This window comes from Manis pentadactyla, chromosome 7, assembly GCF_030020395.1.
Source record: "Manis pentadactyla isolate mManPen7 chromosome 7, mManPen7.hap1, whole genome shotgun sequence".
NCBI lineage: Eukaryota > Metazoa > Chordata > Mammalia > Pholidota > Manidae > Manis > Manis pentadactyla.
Window position 1 is genome coordinate 6,806,781 of NC_080025.1, and position 25,891 is coordinate 6,832,671.

At 33.6% G+C, this 25,891-nt stretch overlaps 1 long non-coding RNA gene across 1 annotated transcript in view; it reads left to right on the top strand.

Annotated features, from left to right (window-relative positions):
• Nucleotides 1-25,891, top strand: part of LOC130684411 (uncharacterized) — a 206,912-nt gene that overhangs the window by 34,208 nt on the left and 146,813 nt on the right. The window contains exon 2 of the long non-coding RNA XR_008998676.1: nt 8,331-8,437. This is a non-coding gene — a long non-coding RNA (uncharacterized LOC130684411). The remainder of the gene's footprint in view (nt 1-8,330; nt 8,438-25,891) is intronic.

A 25,891-nucleotide genomic window follows, 5' to 3' on the forward strand; every position in this document is an offset into this window, starting at 1 on the left:
AGCAAAACTGTAGGAAAAATAATAAGGAAATGTTAGCCTGTTAAAAACTTTTGTTTTTCCTATGACTGTCCTTTAAATACTAAAATTTTATCAACTTTTTGATATGTATCAGATTTCATAAGACAAGGTAGATAACATCTTCCCTTTATTTATGAAATGGTTTTATAAGTCAGTTGTAAATAGTTTATTACAACTATAACATGGGCAGAATCTCTGCAGATACACTAATGAATCACTTACTCTTTTAAGGATCTACTTATCTTTCAATAGCCCCATTGTATACTTCGTAAGTCCAAACTTTAAGATAAATGCATGTTTTGAATTTGAAAAATATCAAAGAGGGATACTTTGGTTATATGAATAAAGTCCAAGAAGTAGTTATAGGAACATTTGCTATAAAACACCAGTTCTACTTTCTTATATGAATTGTTACATTCATGATATTTCAGAATAGTGTTTTATAATTATTGGGGATAAATAGTCTTATTTATAATTGAATTTCAATAAATATTATAGAGAACAGAAAACTGTGACTAGGTATTGTGTTATGCTTATACCCACTGAAAAGTCAAATTTCACATTGTATTTATGAGAGTACAATCTCCAACCAATATAAGTATTTCCTAAAGGAGTTAATAATATAGATGTCATTAGGTAAAAATGGCTCATCTAGATGACACAGTGCTCCTTAAATATTACCTATTCTCTATTTACATTCAGATGATATGATACACCAGTATTTCATACATTCTGTCTTTTCATGATGATACAGTTCAAAAAACTAAATGGGGATATGGGTTAACCCCTCTCTATAACCATTCACCAGGTATAAGAAATCTGATCATATTCAATATTTCTTTAAAACTTTTTCAAAATAAACAGTACAGATAAACTCAATCCTCCCTTCCCATGTACTTTGCAATTCCACTGTATTTATTCCCAGGGGAAGTCTGCATTTGGTGCATGGAATTTTGTAGGCCTATGTGTATACATATCCATAAACACTGATGCTGTATATATTGTTATGAATTTTTATATAAACAACATTGTACTTAACCTATATATTTTGCATATTGCTTTCTTTGAGAGTTACTAATGTTGGCATTTATAGGTTTAGTTCAACGGCAATGCTTTATTTTAGCCTATCCCATCCATGATATAACAGTGCCTCCACTTATTTAATTTTTCCTCATCTGTGGGTATTATGGTCTCTACAACATTGTCACTAACATTACAATGAATATTATTGTACATTTCTCCTCATGTGCACATCTGAGTGTCTATCCCAAATTGGAATTGCTGCAATATAATGTGAATTTGCAGCTTTTCTAGATATTGCCAAATTGCTCCCAAAGTGATTGATGGGCCAGTTTATATTCCAACCAGTGTGAGAATTCTCACCTCCACATATTGGAATGAATTACCTTTTAAAATAATTGCAAACTCAATGGCTTTCATTTTTTTAAATGTGTGTTGTTCTGATCGTTAATGATGTTAAGCATCATTTATGTGCTATGACCATTCAGATTTATTGCTTTGAGTGACTTCTTCATATTATTTGCTCACATTTCTATGGTTATGTTTGCTTTACTTATATCCTTTTTAAAATTCTTGTATACTGGTTTATGTTTCTTTATCAGTTACTTGTATTGCAGACATGTTCTTCCAACCTGTATTGTTTTCCATATTTTTATGGTGTCTGAATTTTTAATATTATTCTCTAGATTTCCATCTTTCCTCCTTCTAAATAATTTTTATTAATCTGAAAGTTTTTTAGTTTGAACAGTTGACAGTAGCAATAACTGCAAATACCCCATAATATAAATGTCAAGCATCACACCGGACCATGTCTTTCCATCTTCCCATTCCCAACCCTTACAGCAGGGATTCATTTTCCTCACTGAACAGCCCTTTACCTCTTTTCCTTTATGTCCTATCTTTCCTTTTTTCACATTATTCAATTCCAAAGTTCACCTTTGTAAGAATTCTCTTCCCTCAACAATCTTCTCTCTTCCTGTGAGTTGCCTGGGTAAAATACCACCACAGTTAAAATCCATTTCTCTAGCTCAGTCTGGTTAGAGAAAAATGAAAAAATCATGCTAAATATCCTCTCTTTGAATTTATAATGAATAACCTCAAGTTCACTCAATCTCAAGTTAAGTGTTACCAGTTTCCAAATATTTGCTGATTATCCAAGTATCTTTATGTTATTGATTTATAATTTTACTCAATGATACCCAGATAACCTATTTTGTAAGAATTATGTCCTTTTAAAAATATTGATATTTAGGGCGCAGAATACACTCTGTCTTCGCAATTGCTCTTTATGCGCTTGAGAATGTGCATCCAGCTTGTTGAGCGATGTGTTCTGTAAAATGTTACTTAGGAAGTATTGATAGTATTTTTCAAGTATTTTATATCCATATTGATCTCTGTCTACATGTTCTGTCACTTATTTTGAGAGGGGTATTTCTCTTTTCAGTTTTATCAGGGTTTGCTTCATGTATTTTAAATTTCTGTTACTTAGTATCTGAGTGGTTGGTGTTTATGTTCTCTTGATGAATTAACTACATTTTCATTATCCTCTTTTTCTTTATTGTCATTGTTCTGAAATCTACTTTATTATTAATAGAACCAACCTAAATTTTATTTTCATTAGTGTTAGCATGATTTACCTGTTTACATATTCATACTTTAATGTATTTGTGTCTTAATAATTAGAGTAGATTCCTTGTAGGTGGCATATAGTTAGTGCTTACTTTTAATTTCAATATGACAGTGTTTGCATTTTAATTGAGATGGTTAGACCATTTACAGGTAGTGTTATTATTGATATGTTTGTGTTTAAATCTACCATATTTGTCATTTGTTTTCTCTCTGTCCTATCCTTGATTCTATTATCTATTTTTCTTCTTCCATTTGAATTGATTTGTAATTTTTTATGATTCTGTTTTATTTCCTGTGTTTATTTATTAACCATCACTCTCTTTTTTGGTGCTATTTTTGTATATGTATACTGTTTATAGTGTACATCTTAACCCCTCACAGTGTAGTTACAACGATAGTGCACCACTTCACATATAGTATAATATGCTCCCAAGAATACACTTCTGTTTATCCTTTCCAGCCTTTATATTATAGCAGTCACACATTTTACTTCAACAGATGTTATGAACTCTACAATACATTGCCTTTTTTTTTTCCTGTGTGTAAACAGTGAATTAAAATCCAATTATTTAAATAATAATAAAAACTCTTTATATTTACTCATGAACTTGCTAGTGTTGGTGCTCTTTGTTTCTGTGTCTTGATCCAGGTTTCCATACAGTATCATTTTCCTTCTGCTCGAAGGACTTCCTTTAATATTTTTTTTTCAAATAAGGTCAGTTTGCAATGAATTCTCTTAGCTCCTATATGTCTGAATAAAGTCTTGATTTCACTGTCCTTTTCTAAAAGATTTTCTTTCTCAGTAAAATATTATAAGGTACTAGTACTTCAGAGTGATTAGACTACTGTCTTACGTGCACTGGAAGGTTCTGGCCATCATGTTTGTGACTGTTCTTTGCCGCCCTCCTCCCTGTTGAACTCCAGTTACCCCCCCTTGGCCACTTGAAGTTGTCCCACGCTTCACTGATGCTATGTGCATTTTTCTCTCATTCACTGTTTTTTCTCTCTGATTCACTTTTGGTTCGCTTCCTTTGTAATGCCTTTAAGTTTACTAAGCTTTGTTTCTGAGACTTTCATCTAAAATGCATCATTTTTAGGGTATTTTTCATCTCAGACATTGTATTGTTTATGGGTAAAAGTTCAATTTGGGTCCTTTCTTACTCCTTTTGTATCTCTAGGTAGTATTTTCAAACTTTCATATAGCATCTTGATGGACTATGTGATAGAGTTTTAATCTAGCTTTAAAGTCCTTCTCTAGTATTCAATCATTTGGGCCATTTCTGAGTCAATTTTGATTGATTTTTCTCCTGACCATGAGCTATAATTTCCTGTTTCTTTTTCCTAATTCATAGTTCTTGGTTAGGTGCCAGATAGTGCAAATTTTACATTGTGTTTCCTGGATATTTTGTATTCTGATAGAGATTCTTGAGCTTTGTTAATTTACTTAGAAAAAAATTAATTTTTCTGGTCTTTCCTGTAAGCATTCTTAGATCATATCAAAGCAGTATTTAGTGTAGAGTGTTTTCCCCCCATGACTGAGGAAATATCTTCTTGGTACTCTATTTAATGTCCCATTCATTTTGTGGGTTTACATTGTGGCTGGTGGAAATAGGCAGTAGTCCAAGCCTTGCTTGAGTTTCAGACACAGATGCCCCTAATCTTTTCAGATGGTTTATTTGCTAACCTCTGTTAGTTTCCTCACATACCTGTGCCGATCAATACATGACTGTGTACTTGAAGGACACCCTCCACAGATTTCCAGGGTTCTTTGTGTGCCTTCCTTTTTCTAGTACTTGGGCCTGCACACTTAAGCCACCTTGCCTTTCCTACATACTCAGTTCTGTGTCAGACAGCCTGGAAGTCTACCTCATGACCTCCAATGTCTGTAAACAACAAGCTAAAGCAGTTGTAGGAGTCACCTGTTTGTTTCCCTTCTGTGAGGGATCATTATATTTTTGTCTGATGTTTAATTTCTTGAAAGTCATTGGTTTTGTTAAGTAACAAAAATTTAACTGATTACATTTTTAAGATCTAACTGGCTTTATTGAACAGTCTGTTAATCAGGCAGCATCCCATTTAGCAATAGAAAGGAGCTCCAAAGGGCTACAGAAGAGGAAAGATTTTTAAAGGCAAAACAAGAAAGTCATAAACAAAAAAATGATCGTTTTGAGTGAGGGCATGTTCCTTTGGGGGACAAAAGGATCTGTTGGGGGGATCACCTCATCTTCCGTTTTGGGATGAAAGGACCTCTGTGGCAGATCATCTCTCTGGTGCTGACCAAAAGATCCAAGACTGAACAGTTAAAGTTACACTCAGGGAAGGTCAATTTTTCTTGGTATTCAATTTTGGCTTGGTAACCTGGGCTTAACCCAAGTAATTCCACTTTGGGCCTGCTAATTATTTTTAGTAGTTCATATAGAAAATCTGGATTTTTAGTGGTTCAAAGTGAGGGGGTAAGGGTGTAAATTCTGCCCTAGTTACTTTGTTGTGGAAGCATGTAGAAGCTTGTATCTCCTCAATGACAGGTTAACAAGGGAACCATTTCCACACTAAAGTGGATTTTTCTCGTTATTTTGATATATGTATCCATTTTTTTCGAGGATTAGTTGCTGCTGCAGCAAAAACATTGTTGTAAGCCTAATTATCACTACATTAGTTGATAAATATTTTTATTCTGATACGTGTTTAAAAATACTTATTTATTCCTGGTGTTCAGTTTCTTAACATGTGACTGCCTCTGCGTAATTTTTCCCTACTGATTTCAGCATCATGCCTTTTTCAGAAAAATGCTCATGTTGGAAATACTGAGTTTTAACTATGAATATCACTTCTTCACTATTCCTACCATTTTGTCCTCAGACTTTTCAGAAGAATATCAGCTTCTGAATTTATCCTTCTTCCTCTTACCTTTCTAACATTTTTAAATCTTGTTTTTTTATTTTTTGATGCTTAATTCTATATGATTTCTTTCAATATAATCTTATAATTTATCATTTTTTTAATACTGCCTGGAGTCTATTCCTTCTTTGCATTTTTCATATGGAAAAAATTTAATTGGTTCATTTTCACATTCTAATGTGCTTCATTTGATCATGCTCTTATTTCATCATTTCTTGTTTTTTAGGGATGTGATTTTTTTCATTTATTTCTTTGAAGATAAATTTAAAATACTAGAACGTTCTTTACAATTCTGAGAGCACTCATGGTAGTACTTCATTCTGACTTTATTGCTTGTTTAATACAATTAGCTTTCATCTTTTCTTCCTCTGTGTTTTTATGTACTCATTTTAAATAGGAGGTATTTACTTTTTTGGTTTCACTTTTGTTTTTCTCATTTTGTCTTGTGTTCACACCTTCTTATATGGGGATTATGGGGGTGCCTTTCTCAAGGACAGTTATCTTGAGAATTTCTGTAACAGCTGATCATTATTGTTTATCTCTGTATTATCAGGCTAATTACCAAAAACTGGCACTTTCTGCTGCAGACACGTCCCAGCTTCACACTTGCAACTATCACTTCTCCGCCTCTATCCTCTTAAACCTTCTGGGGTCAAACCACTAAGATCCTTTTCTGCTTTATTGCACAGTAGACTTAATGCTCAGTCTCAATCACCATTTTATGTACTCTTTCTTTCACTAACCTACAAAAATATCATTTCTGAATCTGATATATATATGTTTTTAATTATTTTGACTAAAATAAATGTGTTTGAAACAGAAGCTGTATCAAGGCTCACATTTATTATGCCATCATTTCTGTAAAATATTCAACCAGATTATTTGGCAGAATGACACCAATATACCAATTAATAATTGTATAAACAGCACTTTTATTCATTCTACCATTTTTCTAAAAACAGCAGGAGAAAAGCCTGAGATAAATTAACAACGAAGTTGACATTTTAGCCTCCTCTGCCATTTGAGAAGGAATTCATTTTGTAAATGGGGAGACAAACATTAATAATGTTCCTAATAAAAATGACTTGATTTCTAAAAATCAGTTAAAGAAAAAAAGGTCAATGATTTACAATGTGAAACATAGGAATTAGACTAAACTACCTTAGTTATATATAGATGTCTACTTCCTTCCAAAGAATTAGTTATAAAAGTAGAAGCATGTATCCAATTAACCATTACCTCCAAGGCTTTTCTACTTGCACCTCTTGAGGTAGGGGTCAAACAGAAGAGTTAATTGGAAATTTCGAAGTGGAATTTTAGGACAAATTAAAGTATTGCTCTCAGATATCTGATTTGTTATAGGTACCTTGTAATTTGCCTGAAGCCATATTCCACCAATGACTTCATGTAAAGTAATTTTATATTGACTAACAACACAGGGTACTAAAAGATGTATTAGTTTAATTACTTCATTGAATGTGTGGTCTCAACTCGGTAGGCTGGTTTAATGATAGATTAAAAGTGAGAAATATATGGCATTAAGAAAAGTGGCATAATTGTTATTTAACTTTACCAGCAGGATAATCTCAACCCCAAGCATAAAGCCAACCATATTCTGATATTCATGGCAGCTCAGCCATGGGCCACTATTTTGAAAGATAATTTATGGATGCTTAAGACTATTGTTACATTGAATAATTTATTACCACCAACTTCCTCTATCCCATCAAATTTTACTATAAAAATTGCTCTTTTCAAAGAAGGCAGTGACACCACTTGATTCCTGCCATTTAGCCACTTCTAGATTCTCTGTGGAATCACACATGACTAAACAAAAAACAGGAATTGAATGTTAAGTGTGTGCTTACAGTTAGGAATAGGATGAAAAAATGTCCTGACTCTCATTAACTGTTCATTTGTTTTTGGTGTACACCCTCCTTTTTATTGAAAGGAATGGAAAAAAGTTTTTGGAGAAGAGTCTCTTCTTCATTCTACTGATTTCTTTTTATAATTATCTCTACAGAGTGTAGCTGCCCGTATTTGTGGGGACTTATGCTCAGACAGTATTGCCTTCAAACAAAGAAAACCGCAGATACCAAATTACCAAACACACACACGCACACTTGCATATATTTTGAAAGTCACATGGATAACTCAGTAACTGGAGATACTGTATTCAGTGATGGTTCAGTGTAACTTGTGGACCTTCAAGCCCATGAGAATGCTTCAAAATCGCTCTGTGCCCTTAAAACAATAATAAATTTACTGTGTCCAGATGCCATGACAGCTTGTGGCTTGTGTCACTACCCTTGTTAAAGACAGACTTTGATTTGGAGTTCAGAGAGGAATTGAGCAGCTAGAGCTTATGTAAGATAACCTATTGCTCTGAATAAATTAAATAGCTCTCTCTTAACAAAATATGTTTGTCTTAGAATTGTTGAAAGTCCTTTTTTTTTGTACCAGTTTGTAACCCTAAGGGTATTCACATATATTTTAAGTATTTTTTTCCAAGTGAAAATGGCAGTTAAGGAAAATTTTGTAAACTGATCAACCAAATTTCTCTTATTTTTTTAGGCGGATAGAAGTTATATTATTGAGAACTATCCTGTTTTGCATGCCATGTTATTTCATTCACTTTGCCATAAAACCTTGTGTTATTTTATGTCACACTTCATTCACACACCCACTTGTTTTAGGTTTTTCAGTGTTTTGTGAAGGGCGCGGCTGCATTCATCCACGTCCATGTCTCCTTTTCCCATGGGCAGGATTTCTTCTGGGTGTCTACATGCGCTGTGACTGCGGAAGTGACACGCATGAAATATGAGGCCAGTTCTTGATCTTGGCGACCGGATGAACACTGAATACTAGAACTGTGAGTAGCTTTGTTTTTATAACAAACATACTAAGCTGAATTAAATTTCAGTTCATTTAATTACAATGTGTAGTATGTTAAAAGACAGTAAATTTCAGCGGACACTAACTGCTGAGAGCAAGGAGACGGTGGCATCCTGGGGGTGGGTGAGAGGCTGCACTTGCAGAGACGTGGTCAGGGCAGGTGACCGTGAGGTGCTGCTTGCGGACGGTGAGGGCGTGGCCGTGGGGCATCTGGAGCCACAGGCAGCCGGATCCACAGCCAGGGTTTTGTCCGGATGTTCGAGGAGGGCAAAAATGTTCATATGGCTGCAGTGAAGTGGCTGGGGGAGGGGGCAGAAATAGCAGTGATGAGGTCTCAGAGGTACCAGGAGAACCATGAGGGCAGCTCACGTGGGCAGTCGACCCCATTGTGAGCACGTCGGCCTTTATTCTGTGAGAAAGGAGGTTCTAGCTGTTGAAGTCCGTCAGAGGAATGAGATGATTGGACAGGTTTTAAAGGACCACTCTGGCCTCACACTTGAGGAGCAAGCGTCACGTGTGTGAATACATGTTAGAAGTGAGTCCAAAGATGCTTCGCGCGTCTGCATCTGTGTGGTGGGTGTCCTTGGGCGGGGAGTGTGGTGGCGCCACCCCAGTCTGCGCGCAGAGGAGGCGGTGGGCTCTCAAGCCTCTCCCTTTGGAGCGAAGCATAGAAATCGACGTTTGTAAAATCAATAAAGATCTTCTCATGCTCACAACAGCATTTCACGGATGAAATGATTTCACTGGAAGTTCAGGTTAGTGTTGAAATCATTTCCCATTCCTAACAGAGGGCTGCTGGGTATTGAAGGGTTCAAGACATTTTGCTATTCCTCCATTGACTGAAGTTGTCACTGGTCATGTGAGGGTGAGCTTTGAACTGGCAGAAATTTTGGTCTAATCTTCAAGGCATCTGAATTTACTTTTGTAGTGTAAAAGAATCTGCTCTGCTTCTGAATCAAAATGATATATAGCTCCAAGTTGTGAGAGAAAAGTTTTTCCTAAACTCTGATACTTTTCCTAAAGATTTGAAAAGAAAAAAATTTTTGCAGAGGTCATTAGAAAAGTTTTTGTCCTTGAAAGGTTAGCTAAGTCAATAGATTTTTATTTGAAGTTGCAAGTGCACTCCAACCCTTCAGCTGCAGGGGCTTATTTCTGCAGTGGTATGAGACATTGTTCTTATAAAAATTTAACCTATTTGGTGAAAAATAGAAAACAAGTATTGTTTAGAGTATTACTTTCTGCTAATGGTTATTTGGATACTAATGGATGATGAGGTTCGTTCTTTAAACAGTTACTGTCATTCTCAATGTTCTATTTGACACCAGTAATAATTATAATAGATGAACTTTGCAGATAAGTTCAAGAGGCTGAAAATTGTGAATTCATTATTTCTATGATTTCATTGAAAGTGAAAAAAATCTTAGACAGTTTTATGAAGTATTAGAACATGGGAGAGAATATTCTTCATGGAGAATTCATGAAGATAACTTTCTTTAGAATAAATTAGGAAAAATCTATAAAAATAGTTTGATTCCAATATCAAATGGTTTTGTGACATAAGATGGTTTACGTCTCTTGTCTATGTTATTTCTCTTCCTTACATCTAGAATATAAAAATTAGAAAAAAGTGGAGTGTTATGGAACTCCAGAAGTAAATCAGATGATTAGAAGACACTCTGATATAGAGAAAACGATAGATGCTAAGGTACCTGGCAGCCTTTCCTCTTCCTCATGCAGTCACAGAACTGCTTAGACACCCTGTACAGTCCAGAAGGTCTGTCCGGACAGGAAGATGGTACAGACAATTGCTGTGACTAACCAGCAAAATGGCATATGTATGTCAGACAACTTCCTCCATGCACCTTTTTTGTTTTCTATACTAAAAGCAAATAACTCAATTACAAACTTGAGGACATCGTGAAGCAATGGTCCCACAGTCATCCTGAAGTTAATCTGGCCATTAACTTCACCAAAAAATTTAGTATTACATTTAGTATTATTAACTAATTATTAGTAATTAGTTAAATCCACCACTCTGTTGTGTGCTGTGGAAAATAGAAACAAAAATACTGTTCTAGAGAGGACATCATTTGACATCTTGGGAGGACTATTTGGTTAGAAAAAGCCACACTCTAAGATTTGGCTGGCAACAGGATTGCAGAAATCTTCACAGCCAAGCATGCACCTCTTTTCAACGAGGGCAGTTGTGCCAGAGCCACTAAAACTCTGATGCTGCAACCCAAAGATGGGACACAAAGAGGCCATACCAGTGGGTTTCTTCTGGCAGCTCTGTTGGACTTGAAGACAGGAGTGACAATAGCTAATGCTCACTAGTGCCAGTGACAGTAAAAATATTCTAACCATACTGGTGCTGAACTTCTGAGCATCTAGTCTCTTGATGCTCCTGATTCCAGGGAGATTTTAGAATCTGTTTCTCCCAGCCTTCTCATTCTATGAACTACTTCATTTTTTTTCCAAATTAATTTTCTGTGCATGTGGCCAGAGTCCATTTCTAACATCTGCAACCAGCAGCCGATAAAGCTGACTGATGTACGTGTTAAGGAAGGTTTCCTAGGTATTGACAACTTTTATTTATAATTTGCTGATCTTAGTATATTTTAGTTCTTTATGTTTAAAAATAATTCTGGTCATATGCTAATTTACAAAATATTTTCTCTAAGAATGTGACATAGAATTGTAATTGTATGACATGGGTAATGATATATTTTATTAGGTAATGTTTTGTTATTTCTCAGTTTAGTGGTTTTTGGGAGATTGACCCTGAATTCATTTTTCACAGTCGGTAAAATGCTTTTGTTAATTGTTTAATAATAACACATAATTTCATTTCTGTAACTTGAAAATATATATTCCAATTTTGAGCACTGAATAAGTGGAAATCATCTGTACTTAATTTTGAGATACATGCATCTTTTAAAGCATAAAAATGGAATAGCTATCTTGTAAGAAAGAAGTAATATTTCCATTCCTTCTCTTTGACTTTTATACTTTTTAAGTGGAACCAAGTATCCACAAACACTAGGGAGACCTGACCTTTCTGTGACAAGTATAGAATGAGTGGATGAACCTCAGGAGGCAGATTTGAAAGGAAATATCCTAAAGATAATTAAGTACATTTTTCAAACTAGGGGAAAATGCCTGTGTAGAACTTATTTTTAGTTGAAACTCATTTTTTAACTTAAAAATATAGGAGAAAGATTATTGTTGCAGGTTTGCAATAGAAATTGCCTTGGGAATCCTTCTCTTTCAAGCATTTCCCTGAATTGCATAGAGAATTTGCAGTAACAAAGTGATTGTTTTCATTGTATTCATATTTTGTCCTTTTTAACATACCCTGTAAGTGAATCTATACCAAACTAAGGGCAGTTCCCCTTTAGCGAAACTTATGCTTTCAACTTCGCTTAAACCAGAATGAAGAATTTAAATTAATGGAATGGTGAGATCTGTAGGAATAAAAGCAAAGGTTGAAAATGAGGGCATCTTGGATATCTTAGTTCAAATCCCATCTGATCTCTTCTTTTGCAGTGGTATAAAGTTGGCCTTCATATCACCAAGTATAAAACTAGCCCAAATCTAAGTAGAATCTCGTTTTACAAATGAATGCTAAGCCAAAGGTCTTGAGCATATGAATTATAAAGATGCCCTTATGACCAAGATTTCAAAAATGGAGGCACTGCAAAGTGATTTGGAGTAGAAAGTGGCATACTTTGTTCATCCCATGCAAGATTTGCTGGGAATGTTCAATGTCAAGATGCTCTTTATAGAACGTTGTAAATGCAGCTGTAAATATGTGCTATTATCTTTTAGATCTTGATTTTTATTGCCATTATACATAGTAGAGTTGTGAGAATTTCACCAGGGATTTGTGTCAGGTTTTAACATGTCCTTGAAAGATTGTAGTAGAGAATGAAGATATCTAAATCCATGGTGCTGAGCCATTTCACCAAATTGCATTGGGTGGAAGTAGATTGTAGTGTGGCCTCTGATTCAGAAATGCGGTAAAATAAGGTAACGGAGAAGTGCAATTGAAGAGTTTGCTCTCTAGCTCTAAATCGTGGGATTAGTACCACATAAATGGAAATAGCTACTTCAATTAGACATTTGCATCAATCAAAAAGGAACTTTTGTTTTTTGAGCTCCTAGTTGACAAAAACCACACAGCCCTGCCATTCCTTATCAGCTTCCATAAATTTGTTTATTCAAATGATGCGTATTTAGTTCCTACAACGTGCAGTGTGCAGTGGTGAATTACAAAATCGAATTAAGTGTAATTACTGATTCAAGGTCCAACTTTTGGATAATACATTGATTTGACACTGCAGTTGAAAGCCAATTTTATGTTTAATCATTCCCTCTATAATCAAGATAACCAATCAAAATATTGCCACTTTTAGCCAACATATATATATATATATATATATATATATATATATAATATAGACTTAAATATTTAAAGTTGAGCAGTTATGATGACCAAGAAAATATATCTTTGAATTGAAAAAAAAAACCTGAAATATATTGCACTGCATAATAATTCACTCTAAAATTAAAATTCCCAAACATATATATGATATGTGTGGTTTGTTTTATCACACACAAAGGTCAGTAAACTGGGATTAACATATGAATAATTTAGTATAAAAGCTTTAAAAATTAAGGTAAATGCTGCACTAAACATAGTAACTTAACTTTTGAAAAAAAGCTTATAGCCAAAGTACATATATATAAGGCACACAACAAAGTTAATTATTGTAGAAAAACTTCAAGGTTTTTTTTTGTAGATTTTCTTGCTCTTTAAATAAACATCTAAAGGGAAAATACTCAAATAGTTTTGAATTTATTTATACGTGTTTCCCCTTCATTTTATAAAGAAGAATATAATTTCTTTCCTTACCACCCCTGTGAAGCAGGTATTATTATCTTCATAATTCAGATGACAAATAGAGAAGTCCAGAGGTTATGGCTAAGGCTACTGATATAATAAGCAGCAGATTTACAATATGGATAAGCAAGTTTGTTCAAAAGCCATAGGGCAAAAGTATGTGATTCTCTCTCTCTTTTCCTACTCATCAATTGTTCCACACTTTTCTACTCTGTCCCAAAGCTTTAAACGAGAGTTGTATAATTATGTTGCAAAATACTTCTTTAAAATTACCAGTGCAAAAATGCACAAAATTTGAAAAATTAAAAATAGGTTGTGATAGACTATGTGAAATAGCTAGAGAATCTTTAGTGTTTTGGGTCATTTGAAATACATAGTTTCAAGCACTCAAATACAATTTTAGTTGAGATCTCAGTGAAAAGAAATAATTCAAACAGAGTGTTTATAATGACTTTTTTTTAGTACTCCAGAAAAAAGAGTGTTACGAAGATCAAAAAAATATTAATTTGTTTAAATCAGGACTACTAAAATCGATAAATAAATGCCCTTATTTATGTATAGATACACACATACAAGTGTTTAAAGAACAGAATGGAATATGTGAAAAAATTCTGAAATCTCTATAATAATTGAAGATGTAGAAAACTTTATGGTGATTCTGGATGTCTAATATTTCTGAATTGTCTAAGAAATTGAGATACAATAATTTTCTATCTGACAAAGAATAAATTAAGGCACATCATTTTCCTCTTTGACAAATGATTAGTTTTCATACAATGTTAACAATACAAATTACATTATATCAGACCTTACATCAGCTCTCCAAAGTTCATGTTTTAATTAAAAATTCTCATGAGCTACAGGCAAAGTGAAAATTAGTGAGTGGGAAATTGAGGTGAGAGACCATTTCAGAAATTTTTAAGAAAGCTTAGTTAGAGGTAGAATATGAAAAAATAATCAGGATGAAGGATAGAATTGGAAGGACCAGTTTCTCTCTAACAGGAGCCCTTGAAAGGAATCATGAAAATGGAAAGGAGAGTGTATATAAGAATAATACCAAGCATAACTCTCAGAGGTGCAGAAAAACAGAGTTTAATATAAATTTAGTTTGTGTTCCACTAGAGACCACTTGGGCACAGGAGATCCCAGGATGCAAAAGTGAAGAGTGAATGTATGGGGCAGGGAGAGACAGCTTTGTTTTTGAGCATCTGAGGCTCATTCTTGATGGGGACCCTGAGGACCTCTAGGACCATGCTTCAGACTTGAATTTCCTAAGGACAAAAAGTTGGGATATGTATCCACTGACTCCAAGAGTGGTATTCTGGGGTTTAACTCCTGAAACCTGAGGACTTCTTGTGGGCTGAACAAGTCCTTGCCCTAAAGCAGCAAGCAGGGATGGATCTGGTCCCTAAGCTGAGTTATTGCCAGGACACCAAGAGGCAACACACCACAGTGCTGCCAGCAGTAGGGGACACTGTGCGGGGCTCAGACATGGGTCTAGTACAGTTCTCCTGAAATGGCTGGCTCATAAAACACAAAAAAGGATAAACAAGAAATAACTTGCACTTTGACACATGCTAGGGGAATTTAAGAATATCAATGACGTCTCCCAGAAAGAAAAACAAAAAAAAATGGATCACATGAAATAATGTAAGATCAATATCCAGTTCTCAACTATAATTCTGAATGGAAGAATAAAATGAGGCAGTCCCTAAATTGCTGTAAGTAAAGCACTTTGCACTATTGCTCAGATGCATGAGTGCTAAGTAAAGAAACTTTGGGCTTTCAAGTTCTCAGAAAACTTACTGGATATAGAACATATCTGGAAGAAAAAAATATGGATTTTACAAATAGACAATGACTTACAAATATAAACATAAGACATGAGTGTTTGGGAGCACTCATAAAACAGAAGATATGTTAAGTTTTTATTTAGTATTTTACATAGTATTCTGTGGTATGATTATACTGTGATGTAATCACCCATTCTACTATTCCATCCATTCTATTTTTTCCCCCTTTTTCTGACCTATGCAGCTATGATTACAGGGCTTCTAGTGCCTAAGAGGAAGGTTTATTCCTCGGGATTTACCAAAGGGTGCTGTTACCTAAACTACACAGTGGAGAACAAATCAGAAATTTTCCTATGTAGACAGAACCATTTAAACCTGGAAGCAAAGTTTACTTACAGGTTATTTCTTATAAATGTCCCTGATAATCATGAAATAAGCTTAAATCATCTTCTTAAAATGGTATGAGATAATTCCTTTTAACCAATCCCCTGACATCTGAAAACACCCATTGCAATAACCAATCATTGTAAAGGTTAAATAAATTCCTCATTTTCACTTTATAAGCCATCTTGTAATGTCAAGCCTCTGAGCTTCATCTCAGTTTTGGATTTGAAGGTTTCCAGTTTTCGAACTGCTGTTCTATGTTCAATGAGCTAATATTAAATACTATTCAACTGATTTAAATTTTTACTGCTTCTGGATTTTTGATAGTACATTAAAGCTCAATTTCAGTAAAGATTTCTAAACTGTCTTACAGTATGATTGTACAAGTTTAAAAAAAAAACAATTGTGTACAATAAGAATATCCATTATATCACATCTCTGCCCTTCTGTATATTGTGATGTTGTGCTTTTTTTATGAATATTTACAAAATTTAATACAGACAAGGTAATCAATATTTCCCATTATAGTCTGTGCCATTTACATTTGATTTATGAAATCCTTACCACCCAAGGAGGAGAAAATACACTCTTATTATATCTTCTAAAAATGTTTGTCTGCTTTCTGTTGCCACAAGACCACATAGTATTAGTACTGTTGGTAACTCTTACTCTTTATTTTTCAGTAAAGTCTTGGCTATTTCTTGACCCTTGTCCTTTCATATAAATTTTAGAATCAGCTTATTGAGTTCTAAGAAATATATATTTGAAGTTTTGATTATGATTGTATCCATCTACAGATCAATATTGGGAGAATTGACAACTTCTCAATATTAAACCTTACAATCAAAATCATAGTAAGCTCCTTCTTTTACTTAAACTTTCTTCACTGTTTTCTAATAAAGTTTTATTCTCTTTAAATACGTATTATGCTATGAGTTTGTATAATGTATATAATTTACAATACAGTTATGTGATTGCCATTTTTAGCTTATATTTAAAGATATTGTTCCTCCTGTATAATACTGCATTTAACTTTTATACTGGTAATCCAAAACATTTGGCACATTTATGTTTTCATTCTAAAACCTCCATGTGATTTCTTTTAGGTATTCCACGTAGACAGTCCTATTATGTCCTCAAAATAATGATTCTTTCAGCTTTCCTTCTTGTCCATGTGGAGGGTATCTCCTACAATGTTGAACTGAAGTGATGATAGTACATTTAGCCTATAAGTAGCTGCTTTTAATGCTTTATTATTAAATGTTATATTTGTTTTATTATTTTGTGATGCCTTTCATTAGAGCATTCTATTTTAAATTGTAGTAAGTTATTTTAATCACATATGTTTTTTTTTTTACTGAAATCCTTTTTCATCTATTGAGATAATCATGTTTTATTGGTTTCTCCTTTTATCTGCTAATGGAATCAACCCACCTGTGTCAGGTTTACCTTCTGTTTTTTAAATTTATTACTGGATTAATTTTCCTAATACAGTACTGTTTATTAACAACTAGGACAGTAAGTATTTTTCTTTTCTCTGGTTACTTTTGTTGTCAGGTTTTGGTATTATGGGTTTGTTAGCCCCCAAAATAAGGTGACAAATGTTTCTTCCTTTTCTGTTCTGTATAAGCTTCTCTGTAAGACTGGAATTATTTATTCTTTGAATATATGGTTTTATCTTGATTCTAAGGTCACTGGGATCTAGAGTTTCATTTGTATAAAGATGTTAAGGTGCTGACCGAAATTCCTTTTCCTCCAGTTTTATTGAGATGTAATTGATATACAGCACTGTGTAAGTTCAAGGTATACAGCATAATGATTTTAATTGCAGATATCTTGAAATCATCACCACAATAAATTTAGCTAGCATCCGTCATCACATATACGTACAAAATACAAGCAAAATTAAAAAAAGAAGATTTTTCACTTGTGATGAGAAGTCCTAGGATCTACTCTCTTCACAGCTTCATGTTGTCTTGCAGTGGCGGTGTTAACATAGTAATCATGTTAACTAAGGTCATAATCATTACATCCCTAGTATTTATTTATCTTAAAACTAGAAGTCTGTACCTTTTGACAACTTCCTCAGTTCCCCATCCCCACCTCTGGGAAACATAGATTTAATCTCTGTTTTTATAAGTTTTAATTTTTGTTTGTTTTTGTCTGCGTCCAGACCCTCCATCTGGGATCACTTTCTTTGTTTTTCCTTTCTTTTTTTAAATCAACATATTCATTTTAATAAAATTAAATTTTTTTAAGAGAAAGCTTTGTATCAGCATTGAAATTTCTAAAACATTTAAACATGCACATTAAAATACTGTCTTGTGGTGGTCTCACCCTATCAATAGCGATGCTGTCAGCTAGGAATGTGGTGCTCACCTGGACCCCTGCTACTTGTGGAGAGCTTCCAAAGGCATATCCCAACTGGGGCGAGTGCTGTGGGTGGACTAGCCCTTGTCATTACTGTGATTGCAGGATGCTCCTCAGCAACAGCTGTGCTGGAACTTTGAGATAAACCAGTTCTTTATTCCCAAGTCCTAGAAGGTACAGAGCACACCCGAGGCCACCCAGCAAGGTCTTGGGTGGCGAGACAGGCAGGATGACTGAGGCTTCTGCACGTACTGGGGTCAAGTATGGGGTGCTGGCATTTTTGCAGGTTCATTTTCTACTGGTGAATTTAAAACCTAATAGTGGGAATGAAAGAATAGGAAGGGAAAACCATGGTGCACTCAAGTGGTCAGTTAACTCAGTCACCCCAAACTTCCTAAAAGGGTAACTTCATGGGTGGGGCAGCTGGCACTCTGGCTGAGTACGACGGTGGTTATTCGAGATGGATGTTGTTGAAGTGGATACCCCACAATCAGAAGCTTCACATCAGGCACTTACATTACATGTATATAACTATTAAAAAGTGTTCATCTGTACAGCTACAGACCAAACATCCCTAGTGAAGGATCTGACCTGGAGCTGCACTTTATTTTCAGAGTGTTATGGAAAACTGTGCAACACATTCTTTAGATGCATTTTGAATGAGAATATGTTGGTACTACGTGATCCAATTTTATTTGCTCGAATATTTTTTTTTTCTCTCTTAAACTTGAAAAGTTGTTTGCCTCAGTGTAGAGTTTTAGACTGACAGCTGTTTTTATCTGAGTACCTTCCTCATGGTACCCTGTTGAATTAGGGCTTCTGTTATGAATCTACTTTCAGATTAATTTCATTCCCAGGTGATCAGCATTTTTATTAAAATGCTTTTATGATACTCTGTTGCTTATGTATTGCATTTTGGAAAGGTATGTGTATATACGGCTTTCTTTTCATTTCTTAAGGTAGAGATTCCTTGAAGTTTTCTGAATCTGAATGTGACGTTGTTCAACAATTTTTAAAAACTGCTGTTATTATATTATCAAATCGTTTATTTTCTCCTCTGTCTGTATTTTATTGTTTTTAGACATTAAAGTAAATCTATGTTAGACTGGCTCATTATACCCTGCATGTTTCTTAACCATTTAAAATTTGTTTTATAATGTTTTCTTGTCTCTGTGATGTGTTCTGAATAATTCCTTTGCATCTGCCTTCTAGTAGCTTTTTCTCTTTAGTGATGACAAATCACTTCGGAAGCCTTTGGTTGGATTATGTGGATAGATATAGATATAAATACATTTCATCAGTTTTGTTTTTTAATCTGGTCATTTACTGTGGACTCTTGCTTCTTGATCGTATTTTAAAACTTTTATTTATGAAGCATAGTTTTCTTATATTCTAATGATTTCATTAGTTAGTCTTTGAAGGTTTAACTCTGCTGTTTTGCACCATTGCCATCTTTCATGTGTGATGCCCATTTAAAAAAAAACCACCTATATGCTATTCATATTCTTGGAAATTATTTGTGTTTATTTCTTGGAAATGAGTTGAAGTTGCATCTGCTCAAAGATGTTTTGCATATATTAAGGAAGACCCTATCAGTCTTGGAACACTTTCAATTAAAAAAGGTGCTTGTATTTCAAAATCACATAGGTAGTTCAAATTTGAGCATTCATCCCCTTGATGGCCAACTTATAGTACCAAATTCTCAAGGGAATTTTCTTTTTCTAGTATTATTTAGCACCTAATAAGTAAAGGCACATTTTCATGGATGGATTAGTTCTGATTCAGCTGCATTTCTCCTGTCAGCCTTAAGTGGAGCTCTCCTATCAGATGTTTCCTCTTGTACAGGCTGTATAATATATACTGCCTTTTGAATGTGGATGTGGCTTTCAAAATGAAAGTTCAAGCATAGTTTAATATATAACTTCAAGGTGAATACTTTAGAGTTCCCTCTCATCCCAAGGTCACTATTTTCAATTTAATTGTGGCCTTTGTATAGATCTTATGTTCTTGCCAGCTCAGATATTTAAGATTTTAAATATTTTGCCAAAACTACACCTTTTTTTTTGTTTTCATTATAACTATCATTAGTGTACCTAGATAGCTATAGTGTTAGAAAACAAGGTGTAACATTAAACCCAAACAGAGGGAAAACAATCCACAAACAAAACATTGAAAATAAACCCCTAAAACAGCATAGAAAATGAGATAATAAGAAACAAAAGCATGATAATTTAAAGACACAAAAATGATTTTGGTAGAAATAACTCAGAATGAATCATTAATCTCAATAAATTTAAAGATCATCATTAAAAAACTGCAACTGAAATACTGCAAAAAATATATTACTATCGTCAAACATAATTCATCAAAGAGATGTCCAGAACATAAAAATACTTAAAATGATACAATGGAAGAAAGCAGAGATAAAGTTACAAAAAATGGTAGTCTAGGACAAAATGAACCAAATAAAGCAAAGTTAACATTTTTTTCTGATAAGATGATTTTAATATCAGAAAAATAGAATTTAAGAAAATAATAATTTAAATGGCTTAAAGAAACACATGTCCAACATGTTAAAATAAAGTGACATAGCAAATGAAAGAGCTATTGCTTTGATAATCTTCTTTAATCAACAACCACAGACAGAATGGCTAACAACTGCGAACACTTACAAATCCTATGTGGACAGACTTATAAATTTTAGAGAAATATCATTGAATTTCTTTTAATCCTATTTATAAATAATTTGCTTTTCTGATCTCATCTTGAATTACCCTATGAAATGTAGTCAGTGGTAACCCACATTCTATGTCCTGACTCAATTAAAACCGTGGACTCATTTGCACATTTATCTGACTTCTGAGTTGTCAGAGACACTTTTACAAAATGCTCCACCATTGCAATGCCTGGACTGAGAGTTTTCCAGCCTTTGAATAAAGTTTCTGTGGTATCCTATGCCTGCTGCAAGAGCCTACGCCACTTTTCTTTTCTTTCTTTTTTTTTTTAATTGAAGAACCCCATTGCTGATAAGGGTATACTTATCAGCACTTTTAGGCTAAACAACCCCACTAGCTTATACGTGCATACATCTATTCCTAGCTTAGTTGTGTATCCATTGTGGGTCATTCTATTTCCTCCACATCCCTTCATTCTGCTGGGAGGTAAATAGAGCTCACCAAATCATAATGCTTTTTTATGTACAAGGAATTTATTTGTTATCTAGTACAAGTTTTGGCACATAGTAGACACTCATTATTTAAATTTATGTATAAGATGTTTTATTATTAGAAAAAATCAGGAGAAAAGAAACATTAAGTAAAGTGAATATGTGTATACGTGCACACGTGTATATAAGCTAAAAACACTAAAGTTTTCAGTGTCAGATCAGATTCATATGAATCAAAGTTCTTACAAATATAAAGTGTTTTCTAATAATTTTAAGGTAATAAGTAATTATGCATTGTGGAAATAGTGAGAATTCTGAGAAATTGAGAACAATTTCCCTGTTTTGTTTTGTTTCATTTTTTCCCTCTCATCAGACATGAGTTCTGTGGCCCAGAGTAATAGATGAGAACCTTAAGGAGAGTCATCAGCTGTTTCACAGAATTTTGGTTTTAAATCATAGTTGTAATTACATGACTTTTGTGAAGGAGAACACTTCCTAAATATAAAAGTCCCAAGTTGGTTTCCCAAAAAGCTATCCTAAACTGTAGGCAGTCTGCTGAAAGTATTCCACAGATAAAGTCTCCTTGTAGCAATATAATTAGTGTATTTACTGAGAGGTCCAATTATTAGCAAGTTTTCAGGAAGATGAGTCTGGGTCACTAGCCTTCTTAGAATGTCCCATAGGTAAGGAGAGAAAAGTGGGTCATGGTCCAGTTGCTTTAACTCCTTAAAAATTTGGTAAAATCAAAGCATCAGGAATACAATTTAAATTTTAATTTATATGTGTTAAAAAAGTATATGAGAAAACAGGCTAATAAGTACATTTTCTTTAGTTTAATAATATATGATAGATTCTAGTAGGTATGTGAAAAAATGATATATATAACAATTGTAAATTTAAAAAGACTTTTTTAAGGAAAAATAGATTTTGCTCTATTATTATCATAGAATCAAAGTAGATTTTGCTCAATTACATATCATATAATCAAGTAACAACACAATGTTCAGAAACTTATATTTTTATTTTGCTTATATAAGTATAAATTATTTACGTGACTTTATAAATGAATTTATCAGTGTGCTAAAGAACTAGAAACTGTATGTACTTCTCAATAAAGAGAAGTAATGATTGCTAACTTATCTTGTGGGACAAATATTAGCATAGGTAAAAACTGATAAGAATATAATTATGAAAGTGACAAATTTTAATAGCCAAAAACAAACTACAATTTGAGAACAGATAAGTATATTAAAATGTAGTAGCTGTCCACATGAAAAGCTGATTGTTGTGGAAACTCAAGTCTACAGCTCCTGCCCTGTTTTCCTGTGGTTGTCTGTATTTGTCATTTATGGCAAAACTTCATATGAAAATTAGCGTTTTCAAATTGCTTATCACGTGGATAAAAGTAGTAATTTGTGTTCTTTTACATTTTAAAGAGCAGGTAATAGAATTATGTAGAAATAAAAAATTAAAATATATAAATCCAAATTTTAATACAAGGAAATGTCTAGGAGTGATGGCCTTCAGGGGCTTAAAGGACACGCTGATTCCAGCACAACTAGTTTGGTCCCCAAATGTTACAATGTACAGACAAGTAATTATTTTGTTAAACTTCCTGTATCTTTTATTTGGAGTACAAAGTGAGTTACCAATCAAAATTAATTTAATCTTCAGTGATAGTAAAAACTTAATGTTCAGAATTTGATTTAAGAATCACTGCCATCCAATAGCTTAAATTTATTTTGTTGCTTGGGAAACTCCTAAGCACAGAGTAGGGCCTGACTATAGATTTCTGCCTTTTTTGGTTGGCTTCAATTTAGTGTTACAAGTTAAATGATAGTGATTATGATGTACTTTTGATGATTCCAAGGAGTTTGTGACAATTTGAGTTGAATAATGTTAGAATTTCATTTAAATGATACTAAATTTTAACTTAATTTGAATACAGTTCATTCCAAAGTTAAAAAAAAAAATGACTTTAAAAGCTTTCTTTTTTGTGCATAGATAGAACTACATACAAGGACAGAAAGTAGACAGAAATATAATGTGTTTTATTGCCATCTCTTTTTGTATTTATCTATGCAATGGAATCCCAAGTGCAAAGTCTAATTTTCAAATGCAAATGAGTGTATATATATATATATGAGGAAATTTCAATGCAAGTAAAAGTTTTCAGAATATTTTAGGTCATATATAATTTTTGGGAATCTTTGATATGCTTTGATTATGCTTTTGCTTTATAACTCACCCCATTTGCCAAAAAGATAGAGAATTATAAATTGCATTAACTCTAGGAATAAAGTTACACCAACCTAAATTGTTACAGCATAATCAAAACTGTGAAATAACAGCCTGAAAATTAAAAAAAAGACTGCTAAGGCTTTCAGTGTACTGAAATACCCAATTTAGAAAACAGTTTAATATTACCCACTTAAATAATTTATTTTCACTGGAATTGTTCAAGTGTTGCTCATAGTATTCTCTTGTTTGATGTGGTGGGGTAATACCGACATGACCGTTATCAGCAAAATACGTATAGTCGCAGAACCTCATTTTGTAGAACTGAAAAGACAACTAGATTTTCAAGTTGTAAGTGGAACTTAGTTTCTTATCACTCCCTGCCACCCCACCGTTGGTGGTCTCCCCATAGCTTTTGTTTCAGTATTAAGCATATTTAACTTGCCTTTTCTGTTCTTATTACTAGAGTATTTTACAGTTGAATCCACTCAAGGAATCTATTGTGCTTTCTGATCAAAGTGGAAAGTGATGCCAGACTATAATAAGCAATTTAATTTTTAATGAGCTTATTCATGCCCAAGGTCATAACAAAGGTAAAGAAAAAAGTTAAAATGAAACTCCAGCAAAAATAATAATGCTTTAAATATGACCAAAAGAATATTTGGCAGAGAATACTTTCAAAGTATCCTAGTGCTAAATTTTTAAATTTTGTTTCAGAATAGTAACTTAGCTCAAGTAAGGTATAGCATATCAACTAATATAAATAAAAATGCATGAGACTGCTCTTAAAAGAAGTGAGCTAAGCTGTTTGTGGAATATGAATTTCTAAGCTAAAAATGTTTAAGTGCACTTCACTAAACAGTGTATTGTTAACCCATTGTTACTTGGTAACTAAGGAGATAAAAATTTGGCACACCATTTTACTGTTTCCCTGTGTTAAAAAAAAAATTACAGCAGCTAGGATGTGGGTGTACACATGCCTGCATGTGTTTTGTGCTTTTTATTCTGTTTGTACTAAACCCAAAAGGATCGTAACAGAATTATGACACTAGAGAGGATGAGCTTACAGGAAAGACACCAGATATTTTTTGTCATCAGTTACCAGAGATAATTACTGGTTTACCCTAACACGTAGAGAAATTTGTTTCACAATCACAGCAGTCATATGCTCACTTTCAGAATTGTACAATCATTTAATATTTATTAAATGCTATGAAATCTAAGAAGATTCTCACTTGAAACATGTTTTAAATGTAAACCAGAACTTCAAATCATATAAAATATTCTCATGTGTTTCATGTTTATATAAAATGGAATTCCTTGTTGATGTGACTAAGTATACCACTGCTGATGATTCAGCATTGGTATTCATTCTCTACAAACAAACCAAAGGGTGTTAGGGACTAAATGAAAGTTTAATTATCAAAGCCCTTGTTCTTGGTCATAATTTGAAAAAAAAAAGATCAATGGAAAATAGCATCCTGTTTTATAAAATGTGTAATGTGTATATAAGAGAAGACTTAACAATACTCTCTACCTGTGGGGATTACTGACTCTTACCATTTTAGTGAAATTTTTTTTGGTTCTGTTTCTTAAAATGTGTGTGTGAGTAAAACAAGACGATATATGGACCATGGACTAGAAAGTGATCTTAGATATTATCTAGAGCACCGTTCTATTGTCTAGTCTAACCATATATAATTTCACAAATTGATGAAGTCCATGTAGTCATTCCCTAAATTTCACAAATGAGAAACCAGAAATAATCCTACACGATTGAATGATTTACAGAGTACAGCACAGAGCCTCCTGCTGGCCTATAACCCATGCCTCCATCTTCTGTATTTCTGATCCTGTTCCTTTATCAGACATATTTTTAAAAGTCTGACTACTTCCCAACATACACAGGGTAATACGTATTTGCATCAGTGTGGATATTTATTTGATTTAATTTAGGTTAGCGTAGGAAATCCCATGAAATATTTGAAGAGTGTATTGAACTCCCATATCATTCTTTTTCAGGCCTTTTATTCTATCTTTCCTCCTAGGCACACATGCTTATTTCATGTGCCACAAATAAAAATGGACAAATGATAATAAATTTTTGGTAAATTTACTTACTACCTTTTCATTTTTATTTGAATCCTTTGAATATGAAGCAAATGAAATGGACAGAATAATCCAAATAAACAGCATTCACTGGTGATATTTCAAGAAGCATGGTCAGACAGGGTGGACTGGGATGAATTTGGTTTTGTTTATTACCATATGCCTTTCAGTAATTCTGTACTACACTCTTCTTTATTCCCTGTAAGCACATCCCTTAGTATTGGAAAACAGTGAGAATATTTTTATGTTTCTGTGTGGTTAGGGCTTTCTGAGCAACAGTTACTGAAAACCTGAATTAAATGGCAAGCTTTAGAAATTAAAGAAAAATTGAATGAATAGAACATTCCAGATTTACAGAGATTTATTTCTGCAAAATTATGTGTCTACATTCCAAAGAGTTGTAAAACCAGTGGCTTTTCTCTTCTTGGAGAGATTTTTCTTTATAGAAAGATGAAGAGGAAAGGGTGG